This window comes from Neopsephotus bourkii, unplaced genomic scaffold (assembly GCF_033783945.1).
Source record: "Neopsephotus bourkii isolate Nb327-2 ecotype Australia unplaced genomic scaffold, CSIRO-AGI_Nbou_v1 NB_1637, whole genome shotgun sequence".
Taxonomy (NCBI): Eukaryota; Metazoa; Chordata; class Aves; order Psittaciformes; family Psittacidae; genus Neopsephotus; species Neopsephotus bourkii.
Genome location: NW_026902112.1, coordinates 3208285 through 3233238, shown reverse-complemented (window position 1 = coordinate 3233238; position 24954 = coordinate 3208285). Strand labels below are relative to the sequence as shown.

The following is a 24954-nucleotide window of genomic DNA, read 5'->3' as shown; positions in this document are numbered from 1 at the left end:
TGGTACTCCATCCCTGGCATTAATATGGTGCAAGCAAAGGGCTAGGGGCAGGTAAACTTTATTAAATGAATATTGATCTTATACATCTTTTGGGGAGGGACATCTAATCAAAATGAAGCAACTGGTCTAGTGAAAGATGTCCCTGACCATGGCAGGGAGTTGGAACTAGACGATCTTTAAGGTCCCTTCCAACCCAAACCATTCTATGGTTCTATGAATTTAAAAGAGTAGGGATCATGGTGCTGTTTGAATCTGAAAGCACAATGAGAGCGGCTGATGGAATAAAATGCCAAATAGCACATGCCCTGTAAAAATACACAGGTTTCAAATTATTTTGGGGTCTTAGGCTCAGGCAGCTGTAGTAACATCACTAGGGAGATGACAGCCAGTTCACTTCACTGTATTTATACCACCAAGCTGTGGGTGCTGGGTGCCCATCACCATATTAACCCCCCTTCATAAATCATTTCGAGATGCTCAAAGAGCAGGTGCTGTGCAGAACAGTGTATTCTAAGTCCCCCACACTGCCTGGTGGGGCACAAACAGCTGCTGGTGGGTGGTCCTTGCTCAGCACATCTCCTCCACAGGGAAAGCGACAATGCCCACCCTGCTGCCACTGGCATTTGGGGGGTTCTGAGGAGGAGAAGCAGTGACCAGACAGATGGCAGGGGGTTTGCAGGGAAGCAGGAGTGGGGGAACACACCACGCTTGGGTAAGCCATGGAGATGAGGAGAGGAGAGACAGGGCTGCATTCTTCACGGATGAAACAGCAGAGAAAAGGCTCTCGCTGCTTCTCTGCGCATTAGTCAGCACACGGGAACACAAAAACCCCCTGAAGCAAATCCGCTCTGTAGTATTTGGGATTATGACTCAGAGATATTTTTTTCCTCCCCCCCTCGTGATTCATCCGGTGCAGCCTCACGGCTTGGATTCAGAGCTCTGAGTCCATTCTGGGCTCCCTCTGTTCAAAATCCCAATAAATAACTGCAGTCAGCAGTGAAGAATTCAGGGGGTTTTTATCCCTCTTTCCCTGCCAAAGCAGGGTCCAGAGGGGATGAGCACTGCATGCTTGGATCACGCGCCCATGTGGGTGCTTAACACTGGCAAAGCCATACGGCCCCTGGGAGATGGCGTGACCATCTGCGAGCGCAGGCGCAGAACAAGACAGGGATAAGTGGGACATTATCCAAGGAGCAAGGGACAGCTGGCTGCAAAGTGCTTCCCGGGGCATGCAGAGGGTAACACTGGGAGATGGGTGCAGCTTCAGAGAGGTGGCAGTCATTTGCCAGTGACAAGATGCATCCCCCATGCAGACCCAGTTTAGCATCTGAGATGGGTTAAAGTACTGGGAAGGAATCCAGAAGCAGGACAATGAGGCTGCATGGGGTTTCTAGCTAGGAAGACCACCCCTGCCTCCTCTGCACCTTCTGGTGATGAAGGGTACCACGCTGCAGAGAATGAGACCTCCAGAAGCATCCCGCACAATCTGCCACCCCTCTTGCAATCTTTAGAGGAAAAGGAGCTGTAATTGCAGGACAGGCTGATGTAGAGTAAGTGGAAAAACATTGTTTTGCAGAGGATGGGGCCTGGGCAACCTCATCCCGAAGCCAGGACCTCCAGAGAGAAGTGATTGGGACTGGGCTAAACCAAACAAGAAGTCTCGCAGCCCCTCTGTATTGGGGGTAATAATAGCATCAGATAAATTCCACATTTCAAACAAGGGTAAGATATTAAACAGAGCCTCTGTAGACCGATTAGGTAGAATAAGAAAAACAGTAAATCCCTATGTTCTTGGACTTGAACTGACTGGCAGCGAAAAACAGGGAGTGGAGCCTCCTTTCCCCCAGTATCACCATGGTGCCCTGCATAACCAAGTGCACTGGGGTTCAACAGCTTTCCCAAAGGATGAGGGCTGCGAAATATGAAGTACAGAAATATGTGAGAGCCCTTCCTCTGAGTTCACTCCAAAAACCACTCATCTGTTGCATCTGTTAAGGTCCCTGCTCATGCTGACTCACTTTGCCCAGAAAGACCACACAGAAGGGCACTAAAGCAAGCCTGAGATGCCAGGTGAGAAGCACCTCATCTCCTCCAGCACGAGCAGCTTAGCAAAGAAGGGCATCAATAAAACAGGGTGAAGACGTAAAAAAGAAAACATTTTCCCTTATAGAGCTGTATGCAGAGAAGTTACAAAAGCACTAACCCTTTTCCAGGCTCCTACAGGAGGGATTTTTGAGTCTGAAAGCCAGAAATAATCATTGGTAAAGGCAACAAGAAGAATGAAAGGGGGAATATCTTAACTGGATTCATGTTTTCACTTAAGTCTGTATCTGTTCTGCATGCTCTAGAGGAAGCAAATGACTCAAAGTGCAGTTTTCATCCTTTCCACATATCCCTTTGAAGCTGAGGTTTGTATCTCCTGAGTGTGGAGGCAACTCATGCTTCTCCTGCCCCTCTTGCCTCCCAGGGCCAGACTACATGAGGCAAGTTTCAGCCTAAAAATGAATATCAACAATTAAGATTCAATCTAAATGCCCTCTTCTTGTAATAATAACTCTTAGATGACTAACTTCAAAGACTGAATTTACTACATGGAGGTCAATCCAAGCTCCACCGATGGATGTTGATATCCTGCAGGGCAGCAGGTAAACTAACACACATATTTTCATGTTTAAAACAACACCCTGGAAACAGTTTCTGCTGCATGGAAAGGAAATGTGCTTTAATGATTGAAGGATACAGAAAACCAACTTGTGCAGAGGGGCTGTCACCTTCTGCAGAGGGAGGCCTACCCTGTCACAACCACATTATCAGTTAACATTGGTCTTGTTTTGCAATAAAACCCAGCTGCAATATTGCATCAGATCATGGGAAGACAAGCACACCTAACACCAGGCTTGTTCATACTTCCAGTTATCCCTGACAGTAAAATAAAGAATGTTAATCCAAATAACATTTGCTAGAAAGAGCTCTCCAACGTACATAGGAGTTTCTAAGCCTTATTTCCTCATCCAGATTACTACATCCCCTTATGTAAGTGCAGGTGACACAAGTGATACAAGTTACATTACCTGTCAAGAAGACACCTCACCCTTACACAGCCACGGGTCACCTATGCTAAGGGGAAAAGCAGCAGGAGGTACTGACAGCAGGACAAGCACTGACTTCAAAAGGGCACGCAAGAGCTAGGAGAAGTCAGCAAATAATAAAAGGAGGAAAGAAAGTATTTACGAGCGTGAATCACACATAGAACCATAGAATGGTTTGGTTTGGAAGGGACCTTAAAGATCACTTAGTTCCAACGCCCATGTCATGGGCAGGGACATCTTCCACAGACATCGTTCCACTAATGATGAATATCAGAATTCCCCTGCAAATGCAAGGACAATTTTAATCATTTACAGGCATCATTAACACTAAATACACCAGCTCCAGATGCCAACCTCACCATTCCTCCAAGCTCAGGGACTGTTTTAAGGAAAAGACTAACATGGCTTTCATTTTCTAATTTTGAAAAGATGCTTCAGTATCAGAGACAGGAGAGCAAAGGAAATGCCCAAAGCCAAGGAACTGTGCAGTGCAAAAGCTCTTTACACCACAGCTGCCATTCCTGTGTGATAAAGCAGCAATGAAAGTGGAGCTCTTGTTTGCTCAGGCGAATTGCATACAAGCAGAGGTATGCAACGCGATAGCTAGGGCCAGTGAAGAGGAGAGCCCTTCCCACCTGCCAGGAGAAGGTCCCCCACCAAAGACCAACAAGGATAAGGAAGGGGCACACCGGAGGCAGCACATCCATCACCTGCAGCACAGCTGGTGCAAAGGCAATGCCACGTCTGAGGGGTACCGGCTGTTACACCAGCTCCAAACCCAGCATCTGGATGAGGAGATGGAGATAATTACATGACACCTTTCAGCACTGCACTTCTCAGGAATGAAGAGCAAAAGCTGACTGAAGAGCTTTGAGCTTCATGGCTGCAATGCTTCCTGCAAGACACACCATGCATCCAGGAGCATTCCAGTGCTCTACAGCACTGGAAAATCAGGACAGGTTTCCCAGCTCATCTCGACCTGTGAGCCACCCACCACCTCATCAGCACACGACTCACACCCTCCCTGAGGTGTAGGACTGTCTCAACACATGCTCTGTTGTGATGAAAGCATAATCCCAAGGGGTGCTGCTGACACAGCAGTCCCAGTCACTGAAAACAAAGGTGACAGATAAGCTGTTCAGGATAGGTAGGAAGAGCTCTAGGACCATTTAGGGATGTCCTACTCACAGTATGGAGGAAGGTAAGGGAAAAAGAGGTCAAAGCCCAAAGTCATGGGGCTAGCACGCTTCCAAAACACTGGCATATTTTCCACAACAGCCTTTTTCCTGCAAATATAGGAGGGATGCAGAAAGCAGTAGGAATAAATCTACATAAAACTGGCATAGTTTTTAATTCCAAAGTCATATTCTGACATCCCCAAAACAAAAGTAGGGCAACCACCAGCAGAGAAGATGGAAACCCAACTGCACAGAGCAATGGCAAGCATGCAGTGTCTCACAGTGAGGAAACCCAGCCTGCTGCCCCTGCCAAATCTCTATCAGGGGTTAGGGTGGGACGAAAGGTCTGTGCCACCAAACCATGATTTGTATTGTTTCAACTTTTCTCTTTTCCCTTGGGAGTCACTCTTCTGATTCAGAATCTGCATTATTTTAAGAAACTCTGCTAAAAAAAAACGCCAGGAATTAATGTTTGTTTGGGCTGCCCATAAAAATCTTTTCCACTGGAACAAAGATTTAAACCTGTGACTCAAAATGAGTTTACAATGGGGGCTCATTATCAAGAGGACCAGAATATCCTCTTATTAGAAAAAAGTTGACTGGGCTTTCCTGAACTTTAAATGGTGGTATTAACCCAACAGCTTGTCCTGCTGCATGCAGACAACACGAGTTGTCTTTGACACAGGGGAAAAATGTATGTGTTTTACAATACACAAAAAGAGCAGGTATATGTGTGTGAATGTGTAGTATGTGTATCCACACATGCACATACACACGTGAACACACATCCTTCTGATCATTGTCAACAGAAGAGACAGGAAAGAAAAACACAAAATCACAAAATAATCAAAGGGTGGGAAAGATCAAAGGATGCTCCCCCTGCTTGCCCCAAGTAAAGCAAGCTTAATTAAGGCACTTTTTTTTAATCACTATTATTCGTCTGTTATGGTAGCAAGCATCATGGAGGGAAAATCAGGGCCTTATTTGTATGAGCCCTATGCAAATACTTGAGGCATTCTGGAAAAGATCTACAGTGTACTAGGCTGCAGTTAAACTGATGCAACCCAAAAGAGTACCCTATACTCATTTTAGCTTAAACCTGACTTTTTTAAAGACTTGTTTCTATTGGTAAAAATTGGTACAAATGGTACAAATATTTATTTGTATATAAATTATTTGTAAAAGGTAGACAGCAGCCAGGGCAGAGGCCCATCCACAGCTAGGGTCCGAGGATGCCCATCTTAACACTATCCTTAGGAAGTATTTCCCAAGCTCTGCTCGTTTTGGGGGCTGGATCAGTTCCAACAGCCCCTCATCCCAAATTCCCGTGCACGTTCCCAAGGTGAGTTCTGCCTTGAAGGCTCGCACTGATGACAGCCAATGGCACCCATGTCTGCATGTTGCTACCTTGCCGCCTGGTTGGGGACAAACCCTGACCTTTCTAATGAAGCAAAGAGATGAAAGCATGCTTAAAATGCCCTGTTTGCTGTTATGCATCAAGGCAGATTGGTTTTTAAGGCAGAGTCACCAGCTATGAGCCTACAAACGTGGTTTTATACATGAGGGTGGTAAGGCACTGGAACGTGTTGACAAAAGAAGTAAATGCTCCATCCCTGGCAGTGTTCAAGGACAGGACGGACAGAGCCTTGGGCAACATGGTCTAGTGTGAGACATCCCTGGATGATCTTGTCCTTTCCAACCCTAACTATTCTATGACTCTATGTCAGAGAAGCATCATATAATAGAGATGTCTCTCTCAATCCTGCTGACCCAAATCTGAACCAGCACCATAAAGGAGAAGTTTGGAAGGTTTCCTACCCATTTTTTAGGTCCTAGAGCCAACAGCTAGTCAAAGTTTGGTCTCCTGGCAGAAAGAACATCCAACAACTGCATCAAAACCTTCTAAAAATGAAATCTCACCCTGGGGAGCAGAGCACAGTGTAAACTCCTATTTACAAGTTTTCTGGCTGCCTTTTCATCAGAATTCACTGGAAAGTCTCAAAAGCATCATCACTTTACAAGCACGCTTTGCTCTGTGTGGCTCTTGCACCCAGCTTTACACAGAGAACATCAGTAGGGCAATACAAGCTGACTGCCTCTCCAGGCAGCTGCAGTGAGCATTCCATGTCAAAACCCCACTTCTCAACTTCCACACTGTGCAATAATTATTTTGCTAATCACAGGCTGCTCTGTGCTCTTCAACACGAATTATTATTATTAGAGCTGGCTCAGCTGCAAGCCCGCCTGCTTTCCAAACACACAGCACAGGGCTGAAGAGGGGCACAAGGTTTAATCCTTAACTGGCTGCAGCGTAAGGCAGTGAATAGCATTCTGTCATGTAATTTCTCTCAATGGGAAAAATAACATCTTTCAGGAGGTTTTCCATTTTGAGTTAGCACAGAATCACCACAAAAAGAAAAAAGGCTCGGTAAGGCAACATAACACATACTATGGCCTTCTTTCAATTCACCAGCTATATTTATCTCTCTATGGCAGCCTAGAAACATATTTCACTTAGAAAAACTTTTTAGCTGCTTAAAAGAGACACTCAAATAGCAAAGGCCACACACTTAGATACTGAAGAGGAGAAAGAAAAGAGATTTATGTGTGTAGATGCTGTAAACTGGCTGAAATGTGCCACCTACAACGCAACACCAAGCCCTCCACTGAGCAGGCATGACTTGGGTGCAAGTCAGCCTCAGCTTGGCATGTTTTGATAGAAAACTGCTCATATGATCTGGCTACTTTTTAGCCACCGATTTCACTTTCACCAACCTTTTTTTTTCATCTTAAACATCTGCCTTTGACCAGGGCCAGAGGCAGGATGCTGGCTCAGAAAAACATTAGCTTTTGACCCAGTATAGCAAGTCTACCACACTAGAGTCCAAACACATGGGATCAGCAGCACCACAAGCCTCACCATTGAACCTGGGACACCCTGCATGGTGTCAGCTCTATGTTAAGTAGAACTGGCGCTGAAAAGCAAAGCTGTCTGCCAGGCAGCCTCAGTCATGACCTGCTACTTATCCTTTCGATGGCAAGGTCATCTGCATCCCCAAGTCAATCAGTGTCATTCAGTGTCTGCAGTTACCACAGAAGTTGAGGTGCTACGAACGTGTGTGATGGACTGACAGCACCAAACTTGAGAGAGGATAAACAACCCATTCCCAAGACAAATTAAACCAGGGGGGGAAAAGTCCTGTTTGGGTGTGCAAGGGAAACAGGACCAGGCCCAAGTGCCTTGAAAATACCACCACACCCTAACAGTTGGCACTAGATGATCCTTGGGTGCAAGGGTCATCAGCAGGATCAGGTTATGAGCATGGCCTGAAATAGCCCATCCCCTGAGGGCTGAGAGGCGGGCGGGATGGCACAGGACTCACATTTATGAATGCAGTCTGCACTGCAGAGGAGAAAAAAGAGAAGAAAGAAAAATGAAGAGTCATCCTGAACGAAACACAGCACTGAGTGTTCACATTTCACATAAGCAGCCTCACATATTGCCATCAGGGGATGGGCTGGAGTCTGATTTCTGTTAATTTACCTTCATGACATCCCTTATAATTTTCTGCTCAGGTTACATCTTTCCAAAAAAGAAAAGAAATCTTTCCATATATCCAAAGAAAAGCCCCCTCCACAGATGCATTTGGTTGAACAGAGCTCACCCAACCTGACCTCTGTGGAACACAGATTCAGGAATTTCCACCCACTGAAGAAACCAATGCCACAAACCAGGGATGGGAAGCATCGTCTTTCCAGCATGGGAAATGCAGTGCTGAGTCCTGGGATTTTTTTTGGGAAAAAGGAGAAAAGAAAGCTGTGCAAGCAAAGCCACCCAACCAACCGACTTGCTGCAAGGCTGATGTGGCCGAGAATAAAATGTCTGCTGTCAAGCGATATTGCACGTGTTCTTCAGATCGCCAGCATCAAAGCATTTCCTGATTTCAGATCCCTCTGTTTCTATAATTGGAAGCAGTCAAAACACTCGGCTTTATCGTCTGCAAGTCAGCCCCTAAAAGATGCTGTGCTTCACAGCACTCACTGCCTGCACAGAAGCAGGAAGCGCGGTGCAGGATGTGCCTACAGCTCCATTGAAAAGCCCCCCTGCTCCCACTGCTGCCTGCCTCCTCTCCCCAGGCAGCATCTTCTTATGGGGATGGGAACTGCTTGAATCCAGCCATCACTGATGCATCACAAACCTGACTGCTCAACTGGCTGTGCACCCAAAAGGCACCAAGGCATAGCAGCCCTCGCAGGACCATGAAAAACTGAAGCCACATCCCTCTGGAGAGTAGAAACAGGGTTCAAGCCAGGTGGAAAAGCCCTAAGCTTGCAGCAAGCCAGAAGGTTACTAAAATTAGCAGCAGGAAGGTAAGAGAGGTAACAGCAGGGATGCAGAGCCTGGGCTTGGAGGTCAGACTGCAGCGGCCAAGGAAGAAGTATCACTGAGCCTGGGATGCAGGGGAGGAGCACCATGACCATTAGTCCTAGTTTTATTCTCAACCATCAGATCTAAGAACTGCCTAGTTGGCCACACCAGCCACAACCCAGAGCGGGCGACGGAAGCCAGAACTGTCAGCTTGAGACTCATTTAGAGAGATGGGAAATGAGAGCAGCTTCAATTCCCTTATTCCTTTTTCTTTCAGTAAGGGGCACAGCTGCTTTTTGGGCCACAAACTCTCGGGGTGTGCAGAGATGCTGACAGCGGGCTTGGCCAACCTGCCCCAGTGAGGTGAAGGAGAAGCTCTAAACTGACTTGGAGTAGGAACATGGACAATAAGGTAAAGAATGGAAAACCAGAATAGGAAAGAAAGGGAAAGAAGGTAATTAAAAAAAAAGGGAGATATGCTTATAAAAAACACCACATGAAACTCAAAAGTGAACTGGAACAGAAAAAGAGAAGTAGAGGGAAACTAGGAGGAGGAAGCAAAGTTAGACCTAAACAGGCAATGACCCTTTCACACATATGTTTGTATATATACAAAATTACAAATAAAGTTTACGTGGATATATACATACATGCACAAGCAGAAAAACTGTGCTGTGCTTTACCTACACTGCTGTAAATAAAAGCAAAGACTTCCCCACCTGCCCCTGGCTCTGACAGGTCAGCAAAGAAAGTTTTCACCTGCAGAGATGCTTTCTATACACTTCTTGTACCAAGCTGACTCCCACATTTAGTGCTAAATTCAAAGCTAAAATAACACATAAGCCATTCAAGAAAATGCACTCTACATCAGCACGTTTATGCTTATCCCATCTCCATCATGTGTACAGATATCTACAGATCCCCAGAAGGAACATCAGTGCTAAGTTACTGGCATTACACACAGCATCACCAAGAGCTTGAGACGCCAAATGTTCCTGTGCTGGCCACTATATAAAAATAGAATAGAAAGGCCAGCCTCTGTCCCAGAGACCCAATGACCTAGGGTAAAACCAAGATATAGATAGAACACACAAGCAAATAAGGCAGGCTGACCAGAGTGGATCAAAAGACATGCCAGAGGCAACAGCATCCTCTCACCATACATGGCAATCCTGGATGGGCACATCTAACAGTCTTGCTTTGGACAGGAAGCTGGGAAGGGGTCAACCACAACAGAGCACAAGCAAACACCCACCCATTCCCTGTTCCCCAAAATCCCACTTAAACCACTAATGGAGATTGTTGTAAAGATCCCCCATTACCAAAACAACCAGTAATAAGTAGTAACCCACATCAAAATCACCACATCCATCAAACCACACAAAGAACAACCCCTAACTAACGAGGCCACAATGTCCATCATAATCTTAACTTCATGATTCCTCTTCTGACTGCTGGTTTGTTTAAATATCAAATTTGAGGGCACACAAAGCAAATGGGGACCAAAAGTCATACAAGAATTTATTTGGGATCTATAAGCACATCCACAAGGTGGTAAAGAAGGCAGCATAATTAGAAAAAATAAATTAACATTTAACACATCTGTGAGATAAACCAGCTTGCTTTGACCTGTTAATATTACAGGGTATTACAAACATGCCTTGTGGCTGCAGAAAATTCCTGGTAATTAACCTTAGTTTGAAAGGGGTGAAGAGAATAAAGGGAGGGCAGAGTTAAGGATGTCTGGGCACAGATATATCTCAATCTTGCTATTTCATAACTTCTTTTATATTATGAAAAGGCTCAATCACTGCAGGTAACTGGAACTACAGACAAATGTATTTTCCTTAATGCTCAGTCGGAACACTGCAGTAGTCACCAGGTTATCTTTCAGGTACTGTCCTAAGTGATGAACATCTGATAAATGTTACTTCTCCGCTTTCCTCCAACCCATAGGTCTTGTTTTGATTGTGTGTTCCTTAACTGTCTTTAAACATTACACAAAATGATGCTATATATTTAGAAAAAGAACGTTCAGTTCAACATACCTTGCACTTGGAGAATAATACGAGGCCTGTGATAGTCCATATCTCCTGGGGTTGCCCAGTCCATGTGAAACTGGCCCCTTATAGAGCAGAGCTTCATTTCCTTGTAAAAAACTCGTACTGTATTTGGCATAAAGCTTTAAGAAGTCTTTCTGCTACCTGAAGCAATACAGGGAGCACCCTAAAAAGAGAATCTGTATTTCCAATGGAAGCCAGCATAGAAAGACATTGCAAGCTGCCCACGCAGTGGCAGAGATGTGCTGCAGCTTTCTGGACTGATGGGAGCTTCCTTCACTTGCAGGCTCCCTACACAGTTATGTCACTGCTGTTGTCAAGCCAAGGAATACTGAATGTCAAGTCCAAGACCAGAACTCTCCCAGATGAGGCTACACCTCCTAATCAGAGATCACACCAGAGGAGCTGGAGAGGCTCATCATTAGATAAAACCCAAGAGTGCTCCTAGCCCACCAACTGACCTGACCAGCTGTGGACAAGTACCATCAGCCAACACCATGGCAGTGGCAGACTCTTCAACCCCTTCCTGATTCTCTTCCACGTTGCTGGAGCTCTGAGACCTGTTTCTTGCCAATGAGGCAACAATGTCGGAGAACCCGGTTCCTTGGCAACAGCTGAGCTATGGATCATCCTCATGCCATGGTCACCTGAGCCTGTGTTGCCTGGCCAGGTCACCTACTGCTCCAAGTGATAAGACCAGTGGGAGGAGGCAACTTCATCACTTCTCCTGTGCTGCCAACCACCTCACATGAACTCAGACATGACTTCAAGCTGCTTCTTCTGGAGCCACCATGGCCTGCTGCTGCGCAGGGAGGTCAGGAGACTCTCTCGACAGACCCACTGTGCCAGCCAAGCCAGCAGTGATACCACAGCTCCATGCTGCCTTAACACTTGCCAACTTGTAATGAACGGTGAAAACCCTTAATATGTTCAAATGAAATATTTATGTTACGAGCAGTATTTCATAGGTCTGCAGGCTTTTTCACACCTCAGGGAGGCCTTAAACAGATTTAGCCCGGATTTCCAAGACTTTCAAGAAAGCATGGCTCTCTGGATCCCACACACCAGCCCTGGCCCTAATGGCATCTTGTACCTTCACGAGCTTTAGTTGCTTTTCTGCTGCCACAATGGAGACAACTGCATTTTTACATGCCTGACATGCAGATTTTCCAAGCAGAACAAGATACAAGTGTTTGTCACTATGAATATTATCACTCCTGATGTAATTAGAAGGAGGTGAAATGTATGAGCAAGGCCAATTGTGAGCCCTCCCAATCATGGTGGATCAGCACAAGCAGCTGCAGGTTGTTTAATCCCTTCCATATATTCCCTTCCCATAGTGCCTTGCTCCATGAGGCAGTGTTAGAAGTTATTTAACAGAAGGATGGACAGAGTGAAATCCTATTTATTGCAATTTGTCTCACAAAAGCCCCCCAGAAAAATACTCATTAAAAGTTACTAAAAACACCCTGCAAAGTAAGGTCTTTGCTACGAGTCTCTTAGGTCATCAAGATTTACATGGAAGATAAAAACACCAGGTACAAACAGTGGTGTACAGGCTACACCACCAGGTAATATAATGTTATACCTTATCCTAATGGACAACATCTTGAGCTCTGAACAGGCTAAAACCTGACTCAAAGATAGTTACACTCAAGTTACTGCCTAGTAATGTGTAAAATGGACCTGATACATTTATCTTTAAAATCAGAATTTTAAGATTCCTGCAACTTCCCTTCCCCTTTTCCTCCTCCATATGAAGAATGGCCATCAGTGCTGCTATGGGAGATAAAAAGCTAGACTCACATTTATCAGTCACACTAAGCTGGGAACTAAGGAAAGTCTTCCTTCCAGACCTTCAACACTTCCACTTCCAACATACAGCTACCTGGTGAGGAGCTTTTAAAACCTTTTTCCTCTTTAGCTGTGTTGGTTGCAGCCACCAGACCTCCCCTCAAATACTGCAGCCTACGGAAGCCACTGCTGCCATTTCTGACCATGTCAAGCAGACCTTCAGAACCTCAACCATCCCTGTGAAGCTCTGAGGGTCCACCTGACATCAGGGCTCTGATACTTTCCTATGCTGCAAACAACCACACAACAGACAGCATCTGCCCCAACATGTTTGCAGGGGAAAGAGCCAAGAATTGGGGAAAGGGAAGGAGTAGAAATGGCTTGCTGAGGGCAAAGCCCCCAAATCCTACCCATGACTTAGCACTGGGAACTCCACCAACTCTCCAAGCCACTCATAACAAGCAGGACTAGTAGGTTTTATAATAATTACCCAAGGTAAAGAAAACATCTCAAGATGAACTTCTCACTGCTTCTGTGTCTTGGACTGCAAAGAGCAACATCTTCCTCCCCCTCTGAACCTTCCCATCTTAATCACATTCACTCATGCTGTGCATTCACAAAAGCTGGGCCTCCTTCCATCTTGTTCCACAGAGACTTGGAGCTCAGCTTTCCAGTTTTTCCCCCGTTACCACAGAAACAGAGAAGTGGTGGTAGGAAGAACCCTCTGGGGTCTGCAGTCCAACCTCCCAGCTTGTAAACAAGGATGATTATTTTCCTCTGTAACATCAAACGTGTACTTTTTTGTTAGTATTTTTATATAACCTAGTATCAGCCTTTTTAACATTCAAGAAGAATGAAGAGCTTTGCCCAACCCACCCCCAAAAGCAAACTGAGGAGAACCAGAGCCAGATGGGCACTACTTGGAAATCAAATGATCCAGCAATTCACACAGCAAACACGATCAGCTGAAACCCCTGAGCAGCATCTCAATTGCCTGTGCTGCAGCACAAAGCTCTTGGCCTTTGCTCCTGCCATGACCATGTCTAGGACACGTCTAGGAAAGTGCATTTATTTCAGACTTTCCTACACTTATGAAGGAGGAAAAAAAAACACCAAACAACCCATTACTGTGTAAATAGAGCTGGAAACATTACTAAATATTTCCAGAAGAATGTATGGTAGCTATTAGCTCTGCATGCTAAATTACAGGTCACTGAACTGATAGGTGTATTTTACACCACCAGTTGAAGCATAAAGGGATTTTGGTACATCACAGCTAGAGACTACTTTAGGATGACTGCATTAACATAGAATAAGCTTTATGTCTGCAATACAGTCAATATAATGATAGTGACAATGATTCAAATAATAATGTTACACAACAATAACAACAGTAATAATAATAATAATAATAATGTTACCAAGCTTTAATATTAGCAAAGAAAGGCCCATGCTAGGCCTTTTTCAACACAGAGGAGATGTAACAAAGGGTTCAAGTACAGCCTGGACTTTGGCCATGGCTCCACAACACAGATGCTCAGGCATGAGCCTACAGCTGCTGTTTCCACCATGTAAGCCAGCACACACAGCATCACGTGTACATCAGCACTGCATCAGTGCTGGGAATAGCGATACCTGATACAACACAGAGCTGCAAGGACGCAGCACATGGCTGAAAGCTGGCCAGCAAAAGCCACCTTTCCTATACCTACACAGGCCATAACCCTCCAGCCTCCTGCACCACTCGTTCCTTGCACAGCCTGCAAGCCCCTTCCACTTACGCGTTCGGAGCTCACTCCCTACCTGGGCAGGGAACTGCACAAGGCAATGCAATGCATTTTATTTTGGCTGAGATTTGCTCAAGGGACATTTTCAAGAAGAGATGTTTGCAGTATGATCAAATCTAGGAGTCAGAACAAGAAGCGTTAAACAAGAGTCACAAATTGTTGCCTTTTTTTAAGTAAAAATTCTCCTAAGTTACTGGCAATAGCTCCCCAACCCCAGCTGAGATTTACACAGGACCTCACAAGATGTTGCCCCTACAACACTGGTGAAAAGATCAAAGTTTTAGTTCTGATTGAGAGGAAAATAGGCAGGCAAGCAATCTCTTAAATCCAGATGTTGGGATTTGAGGAAAAGCACAAAATGAACTGAGACTCAAGGCAAGCAGTCCGATAGCACTCAGAGAAAGCCAGGGAGAAGAGGACTGGACAATACAAGCTGGATGAAGGGAAGGCAGTGGTGGGTGGTTAGGACTAGACCGAAGTTTTCCATGTTAAAATCCCTGCACTGGTCTACTTTAGAGCCTGGGGGTTCCCAGCACAACCTGCATTGTACTGAGGGACTCCATAATAAAATATGTAATGCGATGTGGTCGTGCCTCTCCTACCACCTCTGCTCTCCACTTGCCCCTAACGAAGCAGCCTACAGCTCTGCTCTTGCAGTACACACATCTGTACCCGAAACAGGGACAGACTTTTGGGGTTTCATTTAGGCTTCCCTGCCATCCATTCGTAGCCCCAGCACCCCAACCTGTAGATGAGAACACCAGTGATGCCATCCTCTCCCCTTGGGAAGCTCACAAAGTCACCTCTTGGCCTCACACACATTTTGGCACCAGTATTCCTGACTGAGACGTGCAAAAGAGGTGACATAACGCTGTCTTCCAAACCGTATCATGGCAATGTCACTCCCCCATGCAATGTCACTCCCCCATGCAAGAGCACAGTCCTCCCAGGGCTTCAGGTTGCTATTTCTTATCAGGGTGGTTTGCAAGACCCAGCTCCAACAGCACAGGTTAGCTCCTAACACCTGCACAGCCCAGTATAGCGGGCTTCAACCACGGGACTTCCTAGTGAGCTGAGTGCAGGAACCTACCCAATAACTTTTATACAAAACTTCTTCTACTGCTTTTTCCAACTCAAATGTTAAGACAGAAATGACTGAGAAAATCTGCCCCTTTTCCTGGCAATTTGTTTCAGTGGCTAACCACCTTTGTCATTAAAGACCTGCTCCATAATTTCTAATATGAATTATCTGCCAAGCACTGGTTACAGTTCTGCCTGTCACTGCTGCATTCGAGAGCCCTTTAGTGCCTGATGTACTATACCAGCAGCAATTTACACATCACTTTCCCTTCCAAGTAATGGGGGATGCAACTGCAGTATCTGCTGACAAGTATAAGGTACTCAAATATCAGTGAAGATGACTGCACAGGCATCAAAGTGGGTGGGACAAACCTGTCTGGAAAACCTGTGTGGTACTCAGACAGACCCTGATTTGCAGGATACAGCTCCACATCAATATTGACATCTGTATCTTGAATTCACATAAAGAGGGATGCATAAAAAAAGGCATTTAGGTGTTGTACAGATGAGGATGCTTGCAAACCATCCAGACTGTTCCGTGTGCCCAGCTGATCCCTGTGTTTGTGCCACCCTTCAAACTGCTGTCTTCTGCTGAGTGGAGCTGATGTACCACGTAATCATATTGCTGCTTCACATCTGTCACCCTTGGAGCAATGGGAAGAAAGCTCCACCAGCAAGCCCTGTCCTAAACAACCTCTGTCACTAGCCAGAGAGAAAACAGAGGAAAGACTCAAGAACACTGCTTTATCACAAAACGCTGTCCTCCACTGAACTGTACCAACAAGGCAAGCAAACAGCAGGCACTGCACCTCCAGGTATAAATAAACCACGTGCAATAGTACAGTAGTACCTGCCAGGGCACTAAGCACTTTGCTACATAAGAAGACGGACCGGCTCAGGCACAGATGCAGCTGTGATGAGGGAAAACATGCCCCATGAGAAATGCTCATGTGCCCAAAACTCAGATTATGTCTTTATTCCCTCCTCACTCCTCATAAATATCACCAGGATCCATGCAGTTGTTCAGTACTAAAGCTACCAGCCAGCGAGGAGACAAAAATAACACACCGTGCTTCTAAATAAGCTCTGGATCACCTTGCTGCAAGCAGGCAAAAGCTTCCTGACCAGGTATGCACTCATCTTCCTCTCTGCTAGCGCAGTCTGCAGCTCTGCACCCTTCCTGGTTCACAGTGCAGGACCTCAGACCATGCTGCCACCACCCCCTGCACCAGCAGTGAGGGGTCAGGGTGATGTTCCTATCACCTCAGCCTCTCCAGCAGTAACACACTGCGACTGGTGCAGAGGCTCCACTGGGGCTCTGATGGACCAATTTTACTGCTGAACTGATGGATACACAGCTGCAGTGCACTGCTCCGAGCTGCAGTGCACTGCACCACGGGTACCTGTCACAGCCTTCGCTAAATCCATGTACCAGGAGCAAAGGACAAACCCTCTGTATTCCTGCAAGCAACAGAAACACCATCCAGGTCACAAAAAGCATAATTTCCCCTTCCCATGGCCTGTCAGCACTATTGTCGATATACACCAAGGGGGGGGGAGGGGGGGGGGGGGTATAAATGTATTTTTTCTTATTAAGATGTCATACTTGCAAGCCTTAAACTGCAATTCCTAGCAGAGCTGCACCAGCATGATTACAGAAAATGCCTGAAGAGAGAGGCCTGTAGGAAAACAGTGACACAGTAATAACCCACTAAACTAAAAGGTTCGGCTAAAAGGTGACAGATGAACACAAGATACAGTGTTAAAAGCATACAGATACAGAGGTTTTTATCCCTAACCTTGCTCCATGACATCAGCATTATGGGTCGCTTCCCTTGACAGTAATTCCTCGTATAAAAGTTACCGAAAAACATGCAGCCAGGAAGCATAAACCCTCTTTGTAAAGCGTTCTGGTTAAAAACAAGAAGATACAGCTCGAATCTCACAAAGAATTAAGCATAAACTCAAATTTCAGCACATTAAGTCCTTAATCAAACCAAAACCCACGCTTCGGTTCGGCAGGGGCACAGAGGGAGAACACCATGACTGCAGAGCTGCACAAGCGCAGCGACAACTCACCGTCGCCTCTGAAAGCCATCAGCTCCCACTAAAGTTACATTCCAAGCATGCACGTTCACCCAGGGAGCCAATATCCCGTTTTATAAACTAATTCAAACACACAATTCATTCCTGCAACAGATGGGCCTTGCAAGAGCAGCGGGCCCGAGCCCTTCCTTATTTTCGCTATTGCAGAACTGCTTGACGTGTGAACATCAGCGGGCAGATGCAGAGGATGCAAAATCGCCCAGGCCATGCTGAGGCAGAGCTGGCAGCAGCCAGGCCAGCACAGCCCCACTCCCAGGAATGCCAGATGTACAGATGTAGAGTGGATTTTATTCCTGCCAGGTATAGAGGCATTCCCACTGGCTGACAAACTGCACCTGTACAACTAATTGCCTTAATATAACTTAAAATACACAAAGGCACAGTCGGATCAATCGGAATTGTAACACTAACCTAGCTGTAAGCCCAGCTCATGACCTAATGCTATGAGAGATAGAAAAGGGAGAAGGGAAAACAATAAATAAAGTTAAAGGCGCATTTCTAAAATGATGCAAAGTATGTATAAGATCACATGAAACTCCCTGGGGTGTGAACTGGCATTTATCAGCGACATGCAGCACCCAGCACAAAAGAGCATCTGACTGGTCCACGTGCTCGGAAAATATACATATTTATGAAATCATTTAAAAAATCCCGACAGAAAGGAAACTGGATGTTTATGAGACATGACCGAATATCAGACTGTATCCTTGTTTCCTATAATGATGTCAGTGCTTCAGAGCTAGATTTTTTAATATCCTCATATTTTACAACATATATAAGTACTCTTACAATAAACCAGACCAGTTGGCATAAACTGACATTAGTGAGGCTGTAATTCTGCTCGATGAAGAAATAAATACTCCTATTTCAGAGAACCATAACCTGTACATATTATCCACTTTATACTTAGCAGTGGTTAATATGTTCCAATATGCCTCCAGAAAAGCTCTTTTGCTCCAAATCAATGACTTAAATAATGTCTATTTTTAAGCATCTTAGTAAAAAGGAACTAGTGTGGGTTCACCACTCACTGTGTCTGACCAGATACATGGACAGGCAAACATGTCTGAACTTGTCAACATGATCAGGATTAAAAAGGTCTCACTGAAGGCCTCCAGCATCTTTCAGATACAGTTATCGGTTCTGCTGGGATTTCTCCACTCAGTATTTTAAGATGCAGCAACCAACAGCTTAATAGATGGAGACCGAAGTCCTAAAGCACTCAATGTCAATAAAAACATCCTAGCATTATTTATATATATATGTGGCCTATTAAAGTTCTACTTGGAAAATCCAGCATTTTAAGGAAAAAATGGCCTAAAAACCCCTTTGTAAAAATAGTCTTTGGAGCCTCCATGGAATCTTTGCTTTTCATTCTCAGGCCCTCGTGCTTCCCAGATCTGAACCCCACGGCCCGCACCAAGACGGCCCGAGCGGACCAGTTCGGCTCTGCACGTTACGAGCTCCATTCGCCCCGCAAACACACGCAGGCAGCAGCAGGCAGCTGCGGGCCGGCTCCTCACGCAGCCCCGTGCCTCGGCCTGCGCGCAGCGCGCATTTTCCGCGCAGTTGCAGAGGGCACAAACAAACACCATTCCCCCCCCCCGACACCGGTTTGTCCCTAGGCCAAGGGGGGGGGAGCACCCATTAACACACAGACCCCAGGTCCAGGCGGAGGCGGGCCGGGTGTCACACTGCCCCGTGTCATTTCGGAGCACGACAAGACCCCTAACACCGCCGCCCCTCACCGCGGCCATCTCTTTACGCTGGAAGGCATCCCGAAGCCCTTCGCCTCCCCATCCGCACGGATTTCGGCTGGCAATCGCTATTTTTAGCCCACCGTCGACCCAGCGCTTTTAAAATAAATAACTAATACATAGATGGGATGAAATTAAATCTTTTTCCTCCCTTCCCCCTCCCCCCACCTCCCACCCGCACGAACCCCCGTGCCTAAGCTGTGAACTCCGCCGCGACCCGCAAGACCACCGGGAGACATAAATAATAAAGAGGCAAAGGGGGTAAATAAACAAATACCCCCCCACAAACACGTACCCGACCTCCCCCTAGATCGCGCCCCCCCCCCCTCCGCCGGGGGCTGCAGCCCCGGTACTCACCGCGCCGCCCTGCCCGGCAAGGGGAGCTGCGGGCCGGGGCCGGGGCTGCGGAGCAGCGCGGAGGGACGCGGAGCGGCCGCGGGCCCCGCTGCCCATGTGCTCGCCGGAGCACGCGCTCGCCTCAATGGAACGTTGTGCTGGCGAGCGGCTCTGTGACGTCACCGCCCCCCGCCGCCGGCGGCCGCAGCCTGGGGCAGCGCGTTAGAGACCGCCCCGCGATACCGCACAGCTCGGCACCGCACGGCACTGCACAGCACAGCACCGCTCAGCACAGCACCGACCAGCACAGCACCGCACAGCACAGCACCGCTCAGCACCGACCCGCACAGCACCGACCCGCACAGCACAGCACCGACCAGCACAGCACCACTCAGCACCGACCCGCTCAGCACCGACCCGCACAGCACAGCATCGCTTAGCACCGACCCGCACAGCACTGCACAGCACCGACTCGCACAGCACCGCGCAGCACCGACCAGCACAGCACCGCACAGCACCGCACAGCACAGCACCGACCCACACGGCACCAACCCGCACAGCACAGCACCGACCCGCACACCACCGACCTGCACAGCACTGACCAGCCCCGCACTACTACCCCGACCCGCACCAAACAGCGCCGACCCTACCCACACCGCACAGCACTGACCCACACACCACAGCACTGACACTCACAGCACCGCACCGACACCCACCGCACTGCGCTCCTGAACAGCACAGCACCTATCCGCACCACACACAACAGTATAGGACCGCACAGCACCGACCCGCACAGAATAGCACCGACCCGCACAGCACAGCACCGGTCCGCACAGCACCGCACTGACACGCACTGCACAGCACCACAGCGGTCCGACCCGCGCCGCCCCCCTGCACCGCACCAACCCATACTTCACAGCACCTGCACACACAGCACTGCACTGACCCGTCCCGCAATCCTGCACCGCGCCGACCAGCACTGCACCATGCTCCTTCCCGCACCGTACAGCATCGCACCGCACCACCCTGCACTGCACCCAGCACACCCCAAAATACTTCAAATAATTGAAATCTATACAGATATAAATAGATAAATTTGGTTGGGTGGCAGTGGAGCTCCACAGGTGCCGGGCAGCCGGCATGGGGAGGCTGCGGGACCCCGTCCCAGGCAGGGTGGCTCTCTCGGACCGGCACATGCCACAGAAGAAGGGGATCAGATTCAGCACAGGCAGAAGGGAAGTAGGGGAGAACTCAACTGCTTGTCTGCTGCTGCTTTCAACCTTAACAGATGCCTTCAGTCCTGATCGTCCTGAACCCCAGGCATTCACTCACTGACCAGAATCAGATTGCAAAAATAGGTCCCACTCTTCTGTTCTCCCCAAGCTGATGTGCAGAAATGTCATGGATGTCTCCAAGTAGTCAGGCAAGAGAAGGATACAGACATCTTAAATACAAGTAGGGAAAGTAGCTTCACACATCTCAAAGTACTGGGAGAAATAACATCAGAAACAGACCAGGCTGCAGGCTGGTGAAGCAGCAAAACAAAAGCAGATGTCCAGTATGTGGACAAAACAAGCTTTAATTTCCTCTTTTTATAAATATATAATATTTTTTTTAACAACAACAAAAAAAAACTAAGATAAAACTGAAATGCAACCTCCTTGATTCCAGGCTGGAACTGAAGCAAAGCAGAAGCTTCAATGCCACATGTGGTTTTTCCCCAAAACCAGTTTTTCTCTATCCAGGACGGAACCTAAAATCCCACTGTGCCAGCACCCTGGCAGTCATATGGGAGCCACAGTGTGTCTGTCCTGGGGTGGGCATAACCCAAGAGGATCTATGAGCACCAGCAAAGGTTGTGAGCCCCAGTTAGGAGCTGCTGCAAAAGGCTGTATCTAGTAAGTCTGCATTCAGTAAGTCTACATCCAGCATAGCCACATTTTCATGATGGCAAGTGCTGTCTCATTTAATTAGTAAATGTGCACCCACCTCCACTACAATGTTTTGAATATTGCAATAAAAAGCTGATCTGTAAGAACAACTTGGTTGTCACAGGCGAAGCAAATGCCAGTGTGAAAGGTAAAGATTATGGTATAAAATGTGGCTTTATCCAAACAGCAGTTCTGTGGTCCTGCAGTTCAAGCAGGATACGATACTGGGCTGGGAAAAGAGGCTTTGCGTGCGTGCTCACCATAAGAGAGAGGAGAGCCCTTCCGATCAAGTGGATTGAAGGTCCTGGTGCCATTCCCTTCAGCAACCTGCTGCAGCAGGAGTGGAGGAGATGGCTTTGGGCCGTATTCCCAGCGCTGGCTGGAGACCAGGTCCTACATAAATGACCTCCTGAGGTCAGTGAACCTGGGAGAAAGACCAACATCTACAGCTACTCCTGAGACCAAAGGATCATTTTGGCAGCTGAAAAGAGCCTGAGTGCTGGAGCAGCTGACACACTTTTTCCTCCAAGCCGGTTCCCCCTCCACAGTTTGGGGGAAGTGGTGGCATGAATTTATTAGTCTGGCTTCGCATGGGTATTGCCCTTAAATGGGGCCCTGATGGCTCTGTCACAGCTCCCGGCTGCCAGAGCAGGAGAGAAATATGCATCAAATAGCCCTGAAAATTGAGTTTTCATTCCCCTCTCCCTAGAACTCCCTTCCTTCCTCAGCAAAACACACACTGAATCAATGTGCTGTTCCACATCAGCTCAAATTAATACTGCTTTTCCCAAAGCCACAGACTTGCCTATGTGTTACCAGCCCCAGAAGCAGTGCCATGATGAGAGATAGGTATCTCTGTGCACAATTCCCAGCATGATAAAGCCAGAAAAACACAAAAAAGGGAGTGAAAGCATTTGCCTGCCTAAGAAGTCAGACCACACAGATATAACGCAAAGACCCTATTTCCCCAGGCATGTAGAATGTGTCTTGTGTTTGTATCACTCAGGCCTACAGCTTTTCTAGTGGTTGTACTCTAAAAATCATCTAGTATATAATGTGGATGTACTCAGTCCATGTCAATAAAGCACTTGAGTATAATCAGCTCTGTAACAGATTAGCACACTTACCCAGGCAAATTGCATTATTGCATTGCTCTAGGTTCATCCTGCAAGTTAAACAAGTCAAAGTCAAGGCCAAATGACGCAACATGCTCTTTCGAGGCCAAAACATCTGAGGCAAAGATCAGGGGTCAGGCTGCAACAATGCTGTGCCAGCTTAAGGCTTCTGCCCTCCGGTGCTCTGCTATTGCTTCTCTGCCTATGGCCCCACCAGCCTTGCCGGCTGCCAGGATCACATGAGCGCTTCTTAATCCCTGTCAGGCAGAGCTGGCCAAGTCAGGTGAAACAAGGAGAGCAGTGACATACTCCTTGTGGTTAGCACAGCGTGGAGGTGACAGCCTCCAGTGGGTGACCACAGGCAGATGGAAACTCAAGTGTCCTCATCCAGTGCAGGCGGGTACAACAGAGGCTCGGGCAAACCACCTCAGACATGGGTCATGGAGAGACACAGCAGAAAAAGCAGTTGAAAATGTATAATTGTAGCCAGGGATTAGGCTTGTTCCAGTTTAATGCTAGAACTGTCCAAAACCCTAAGCCATTCTAGATGCTCAGAAAGGGCTGAGGTCATTGCATCTGCTCCTAATGGAAGCCATTATTTCACATTTGCCTGCAGACAAAGGCACCCAGTTGAGCATTGGTGTCTTGTCCTCACTTCACCTTCTTGGCTATTATCTCAGAGCTTTTCTTCTCTGCAGGTTAAAAAACACCTAATTTCCATCCTGAACGTATACAAAGCCAGTGTACACCCATTTGTTCTGTAGCAGGTGCTATGATTTGACATAACCGGCTCTTCGTGTCGCCCTTACGCATACCTCCCTGCTGTATTTACCAATATCAAGTTAATTCTCTGAAAAGTAGTGGCATAAGGAAATGGTGCTTATCATAATTTGTTTCTACTCCCCAGTCTTTTAATGTAAGTACTCGTATTAATCTAAAGTAAATGCATTCCTGTCCCTAAACAGTGATCCATCTCTAGGTGACGGTGACTCACCTGTGATGCTGGAGGGGACAAAGCCCCTGACTCCAAGAGCCAGGAGTGAGGGCAATAACAGAGCAGAAGCAAAGACTGATAACTTTCTGAATCTACTGGAAAGACTTCCACTGCCTTCTATGGGCTCTTTATGGTGAATGTAAGATGAAGAAGAGAGAAGAACGTGTTAAAGGAGTAAGGTGGCTACTCAGGTGCATAAGAAATATCCCCATCCAGAGCTGTGGGAGCAGATTGCACCATCATCATTGGTAGTTCCACTCCCCAGAATTGATGTAATTTTTTTTCCAATATAATATTATAATTTCTACCTGGTCATTTCTTCATGCAGATTATGCACAAATGTGTCCAGGCTGGTGCTGCTCTTGATGTCTATATTGAGAACAAGGAAAGTAGGTAAAAGGAACAGAGGAGATCCATTTTGTAATACAGCTATGTTAATGAAGATGGGTTCAGTTTTGCTAGGACCCCAGAATTGCATGATGCATCTTCCTCTTCAGGACTGTAGGGAAGATATTTGGCAAATAACTGGGAGCATGTTCCAAGGTGTGGGAGATTTCTTAAGGCTCTGATTTAGGGTAGCTTAGCTGTGACTTCAGAGCAGAGAAAGGGGATATGCAGGGTTGATACGAAGCACAGAAATAACAGGGTTGTCACCAATGGCCCTAAGACAGGAGCATGTTACTCAGGTGCTCCATATATTCCCAAGTTTGAGAAGAAAGAAATATGACATTTTAAAGTGATGCCTTTCTGAGTGTGCAGCAAGACTGAACTTGGCAGACAGGTGCAAACACTCCGTTTCAGATTATGGAAATCATTTAAGGTAAGTAGCTTGAATGTGATTTAAGAAAGCAGTGGAATAAAGTGAAACGAAATGGCTGTGCTACTAAATTTGTGTTGGACTGACAGGACGTCAAGAAGATCCAGAGATGAGCATGCTGGGGCTTAGGGGAGAGTCAATAAAATGGTGAACTGGAGGTTTAGCATCAGTGGGGAAAAAACAAACCTGGTGAGCAAAAGAAGAGAGAATTCAAGAGAGAAGGAGGCAGCACCATCCAGGTCCCAGCCTGGTTCCCAAGGAAACCCCAGAGAAAGAGCCTGACTGTGTCCTTGGGGAGAAGGAGCCAAGATCGTTTGTTTTGTGTGAAGGGTGAAAGATCACGACAGAAGTTGCAAGCCTGGGAGAGGAAGCAGAAAGTGGTACTGTGAGCAGGGATAGAAACCCAGGATGTGAAGACGTCTTCAGATGAGAGATAAGAGTGGTGGGTCTGGTATCCATGAGAGCCCTGTGCCCACATGAGGAGTCTGTGTCCCAACGTCAGTAAAATGCCACCAGCCTCCAAAGGAGAGCCTTGCGTCTG

The 24954-nt window shown here is 46.9% G+C and overlaps 1 long non-coding RNA gene across 2 annotated transcripts in view; it reads right to left on the bottom strand.

Annotated features, from left to right (window-relative positions):
- The window catches only part of LOC133223438 (uncharacterized), a 128941-nt gene extending 109244 nt beyond the window's left edge, over positions 1-19697 (bottom strand). For both annotated transcript variants that reach the window (XR_009728571.1, XR_009728572.1), the window contains exon 1: positions 19578-19697. This is a non-coding gene — a long non-coding RNA (uncharacterized LOC133223438). The remainder of the gene's footprint in view (positions 1-19577) is intronic.
- Positions 19698-24954: the final 5257 nt, after the last annotated feature.